This window comes from Acipenser ruthenus, unplaced genomic scaffold, assembly GCF_902713425.1.
Source record: "Acipenser ruthenus unplaced genomic scaffold, fAciRut3.2 maternal haplotype, whole genome shotgun sequence".
In the NCBI taxonomy this organism is placed as follows: domain Eukaryota; kingdom Metazoa; phylum Chordata; class Actinopteri; order Acipenseriformes; family Acipenseridae; genus Acipenser; species Acipenser ruthenus.
In genome coordinates this window covers 287,996-295,000 of record NW_026707313.1, presented here as the reverse complement: position 1 = coordinate 295,000, position 7,005 = coordinate 287,996, and positions in this window count along the sequence as shown.

The following is a 7,005-nucleotide window of genomic DNA, read 5'->3' as shown; positions in this document are numbered from 1 at the left end:
CACACAGCACAGACACACTGACACACATACAGTACAGACACACAGCACAGACACACGGACACACATACAGTACAGACACACAGCACAGACACACTGACACACATACAGTACAGACACACAGCACAGACACACTGACACACATACAGTACAGACACACAGCACAGACACACGGACACACATACAGTACAGACACACAGCACAGACACACTGACACACATACAGTACAGACACACAGCACAGACACACTGACACACATACAGCACTGACACACATACAGTTCAGACACACAGCACAGACACACTGACACACATACCGTACAGACACACAGCACAGACACACTGACACACATAGAGTACAGACACACAGCACAGACACACTGACACACACACAGCACAGACAAACTGACACACATACAGTACAGACACACAGCACAGACACACTGACACACATACAGTACAGACACACAGCACAGACACACTGACACACATACAGTACAGATACACAGCACAGACACACTGACACACATACAGTACAGACACACAGCACAGACACACTGACACACATATAGTACAGACACACAGCACAGACACACTGACACACGTACAGTACAGACACACAGCACAGATACACAGCACAGACACACTGACACACATACAGTACAGACACGCAGCACAGACACACTGACACACATACAGTACAGACACACTGACACACATACAGTACAGATACACAGCACAGACACACTGACACACATACAGTACAGACACACAGCACAGACACACCGACACACATACAGTACAGACACACAGCACAGACACACTGACACACATACAGTACAGACACACTGACACACATTCCGTACAGACACACAGCACAGACACACTGACACACATACAGTACAGACACACAGCACAGACACACTGACACACATACAGCACAGACACACTGACACACATACAGTACAGATACACAGCACAGACACACTGACACACATACAGTACAGACACACAGCACAGACACACTGACACACATACAGTACAGACAGACACACTGACACACATACAGTACAGACACACAGCACAGACACACTGAACCACATACAGTACAGACACACAGCACAGACACACTGACACACATACAGTACAGATACACAGCACAGACACACTGACACACATACAGTACAGACACACAGCACAGACACACTGACACACATACAGTACAGACACACAGCACAGTCACACTGACACACATACAGTACAGACACACAGCACAGACACACTGACACACATACAGCACAGACACACAGCACAGACACACTGACACACATACAGCACAGACACACAGCACAGACACACTGACACAGATACAGCACAGACACACAGCACAGACACACTGACACACATACAGTACAGACACACAGCACAGACACACTGACACACATACAGTACAGATACACAGCACAGACACACTGACACACACAGTACAGACACACAGCACAGACACACTGACACACATACAGTACAGACACACAGCACAGACACACGGACACACATACAGTACAGACACACAGCACAGACACACTGACACACATACAGTACAGACACACAGCACAGACACACTGACACACATACAGTACAGACACACAGCACAGACACACGGACACACATACAGTACAGACACACAGCACAGACACACTGACACACATACAGTACAGACACACAGCACAGACACACTGACACACATACAGCACTGACACACATACAGTTCAGACACACAGCACAGACACACTGACACACATACCGTACAGACACACAGCACAGACACACTGACACACATAGAGTACAGACACACAGCACAGACACACTGACACACACACAGCACAGACAAACTGACACACATACAGTACAGACACACAGCACAGACACACTGACACACATACAGTACAGACACACAGCACAGACACACTGACACACATACCGTACAGACACACAGCACAGACACACTGACACACATAGAGTACAGACACACAGCACAGACACACTGACACACACACAGCACAGACAAACTGACACACATACAGTACAGACACACAGCACAGACACACTGACACACATACAGTACAGACACACAGCACAGACACACTGACACACATACAGTACAGATACACAGCACAGACACACTGACACACATACAGTACAGACACACAGCACAGACACACTGACACACATATAGTACAGACACACAGCACAGACACACTGACACACGTACAGTACAGACACACAGCACAGATACACAGCACAGACACACTGACACACATACAGTACAGACACGCAGCACAGACACACTGACACACATACAGTACAGACACACTGACACACATACAGTACAGATACACAGCACAGACACACTGACACACATACAGTACAGACACACAGCACAGACACACCGACACACATACAGTACAGACACACAGCACAGACACACTGACACACATACAGTACAGACACACTGACACACATTCCGTACAGACACACAGCACAGACACACTGACACACATACAGTACAGACACACAGCACAGACACACTGACACACATACAGCACAGACACACTGACACACATACAGTACAGATACACAGCACAGACACACTGACACACATACAGTACAGACACACAGCACAGACACACTGACACACATACAGTACAGACAGACACACTGACACACATACAGTACAGACACACAGCACAGACACACTGAACCACATACAGTACAGACACACAGCACAGACACACTGACACACATACAGTACAGATACACAGCACAGACACACTGACACACATACAGTACAGACACACAGCACAGACACACTGACACACATACAGTACAGACACACAGCACAGTCACACTGACACACATACAGTACAGATACACAGCACAGACATACTGACACACATCCACAGTACAGACACACAGCACAGACACACTGACACACATCCACAGTACAGACACACAGCACAGACACACTGACACACATACAGTACAGACACACAGCACAGACACACTGACACATATACAGTACAGATACACAGCACAGACACACTGACACACATACAGTACAGACACACAGCACAGACACATGAATTAGCTTCTCAGCATCAGGCAATGATTAAAAAAGACCTAATCTTGCCAATGTTACATAAATAATAAAAGGACACTTTAGTGGTATTGTGAATTTGACCCTCAAATCATAAATCAGAATCAATTACAAATCCCAGGTTTCTGGCTTTGGAATTTATATTTGAATTATATTTACCTAAATTAGTTTTTATAGAATTTACCAACTCCAATTTCTGCTCCAACTTCAGTCTTACCTGAATTTAACTGCAAAAAATGTTGGGACATCCAGCTTTCCACCTCCGACAGACATGCAATTAGGGTGGAGACAACCGATATATCCCCAGGTTTCACAGAGATGTAAAGCTGTGTGTCGTCAGCATCACAGTGAAGATGTACATGGTGTTTACAGATAATCATGCCCAATGGTAGCATGTATAAGGAGAATAGTAAGGGGCCAAGAATGGAGCCCTGGGGTCACCACAGGAGATAGTGGATAATTGTGATACAAAGTCTGCTATTGAAACAAAATTCTGCCTGTCCGTAAGATATGACCTAAGCCAGTCTAAAACAGTTCCTGAAAGCCCTATCCAACTTTCAAGGCGATCAGTTAAACTAGCATGATCAATAGTATCAGATGCTGCACTTGGATCTAACAGAACCAGAATGGATATGTGACTGGAGTCTGCGCTCATTAGTAAATCATTAGCACTTTGACTAGGGCAGTCTCTGTACTGTGACCAGATCTAAAGCCCGATTTAAACTTTTCAAGTTCTTGGTTATCACCAAGAAATATATTGCGTTGGCCAGCTCCCACCTTCTCTAAAACCTTAGTGGGAAAAGGTAAATTGGATGGAGGTCTAAAGACACTAGACAGTGTTTCCTGGACATCTTCCCTAATTAAAACAAAGCGTTCGTGTCATCGCTGCAGTTCAGGGTGTTTTTATTGATGAATTAAAAATGAGTATCTGGTAATCTGTAAATAAACAATTATATATATATATATATATATATATATATATATATATATATATATATATATAATTTTTGTGCAGGGGTATACGATGTCATTGACGGAAGGACAAGACAGTAATTCACTGGGTAACATTGCAATCTTTTATTTTTTAGTTTCTGTAAAATAACAAGGGTATCCAAACCTTTGTAACAGGGAGCCAAACTAATGATATTGTAACTTATGAAGGGCCAATCCTGAGCATATCAAAATACAGGAAAGGGTTATAACTGTTTAGCACTTTTCACTAAACCCTATGTTCTTTGACTAGCCTCCATCTGGAAAACCAGAAATCTATTCAAAGTTGTTGGGGGCTTTGGCATGGATACCCCAGCTGTAGAGGGTGCAGAGGGTTTTAAGAAGAAACATGATTTTAAATTGTTATAACGGAATTTAGCTTTAAAATCTATAAGTGATTTTATGATTCTGTATTACATTCTTGGAGTGCAGGCCATTGTATTTTTTTTAAATACCATAAGTTTAAAATTAAAACAAAAATGTTAAATTAAATGGTATTAAAGTGTTTATTAAACATGTTAAGTGACCATTTGTTTAACAGCTAAACATGTATAAAACATGTAATTCATCAAATGTTATTTGAAAAAGCATCAGCTACACAATAATATATATATATATATATATATATATATATATATATATATATATATATATATATATATATATATATATATATATATATATATATACAGACGTGCTCAAATTTGTTGGTACCCTTACAGCTCATTGAAATAATGCTTCATTCCTCCTGAAAAGTGATGAAATTAAAAGCTATTTTATCATGTATACTTGCATGCCTTTGGTATGTCATAGAATAAAGCAAAGAAGCTGTGAAAAGAGATGAATTATTGCTTATTCTACAAATATATTCTAAAATGGCCTGGACACATTTGTTGGTACCCCTTAGAAAAGATAATAAATAATTGGATTATAGTGATATTTCAAACTAATTAGTTTCTTTAATTAGTATCAAACATGTCTCCAATCTTGTAATCAGTCATTCAGCCTATTTAAATGGAGAAAAGTAGTCACTGTGCTGTTTGGTATCATTGTGTGCACCACACTGAACATGGACCAGAGAAAGCAAAGGAGAGAGTTGTCTGAGGAGATCAGAAAGAAAATAATAGACAAGCATGGTAAAGGTAAAGGCTACAAGACCATCTCCAAGCAGCTTGATGTTCCTGTGACAACAGTTGCAAATATTATTAAGAGGTTTAAGCTCCATGGAACTGTAGCCAACCTCCCTGGGCGCGGCCACAAGAGGAAAATCGACACCAGATTGAACAGAAGGATAGTACGAATGGTAGAAAAAGGATAACTGCCAAAGAGATACAAGCTGAACTCCAAGGTGAAGGTACGTCAGTTTCTGATCGCACCATCCGTCGCTTTTTGAGCGAAAGTGGGCTCCATGGAAGAAGACCCAGGAGGACTCCACTTCTGAAAGAAAAACATAAAAAAGCCAGACTGGAATTTGCTAAAATGCATATTGACAAGCCACAATCCTTCTGGGAGAATGTCCTTTGGACAGATGAGTCAAAACTGGAGCTTTTTGGCAAGTCACATCAGCTCTATGTTCACAGACGAAAACATGAAGCTTTCAAAGAAAAGAGCACCATACCTACAGTGAAACATGGAGCAGGCTCGGTTATGTTTTGGGGCTGCTTTGCTGCGCCTGGCACAGGGTGCCTTGAATATGTGCAGGGCACAATGAAATCTCAAGACTATCAAGGCATTCTGGAGCGAAACGTACTGCCCAGTGTCAGAAAGCTCTGTCTCAGTCGCAGGTCATGGGTCCTCCAACAGGATAATGACCCAAAACACACAGCTAAAGCACCCAAGAATGGATAAGAACAAAACATTGGACTATTCTGAAGTGGCCTTCTATGAGTCCTGATCTGAATCCTATCGAACATCTATGGAAAGAGCTGAAACTTGCAGTCTGGAGAAGGCACCCATCAAACCTGAGACAGCTGGAGCAGTTTGCTCAGGAAGAGAGGGCCAAACTACCTGTTAACAGGTGCAGAAGTCTCATTGAGAGCTACAGAAAACGTTTGATTGCAGTGATTGCCTCTAAAGGTTGTGCAACAAAATATTAGGTTAGCGGTCCCATCATTTTTGTCCATGCCATTTTCATTTGTTTTATTATTTACAATATTATGTTGAATGAAAAATCAAAAGCAAAGTCTGATTTCTATTAAATATGGAATAAACAATGGTGGATGCCAATTACTTTTGTCAGTTTCAAGTTATTTCAGAGAAAATTGTGCATTCTTCGTTTTTTGTGGAGGGGTACTAACAAATTTGAGCACGTCTGTATATATATAAATTATATTTATCCGCTTGAGACCTGAGTCTATGATTTTCATGCAAAAAAACAAAAAATAAATCTGTTTTATGTTATTATGGTACACCCCATATCACCTCCAAAGTGTGGACTTCGACCAACGGGCAATAACAGTGAATGAATATAGCCTTGCTGTTTTTTATTGTTGTATTATCTTGAAAGAGACCCTTATCCAGGTCCATAACTATTGCAAATTAAACAAACTGGAGACCAAGGTGAATACCAAGGAACAGGGAGTGCTGTATTGCAATTGCCTGCGCAATCTACCTTATATGCAAATTTCTCATTCCTCACAAGAGGAGAAGTTCAAGAAAGGGCACTCCAGATTGCATCACAATTACAACAATTCAGAGTAAATCTCAAATTGTTCACACATTTCAGTATGCATATTGATGTATACTTAAGCACAGTTGGATGTTGGCACTTTCTGTACCTTTCAAGTTCTAAGATGGTAAAAATTGTGGTATTGGTTCTATATTAAACTACTACCAGCAATAGTCAAATACATGTTGAATTAT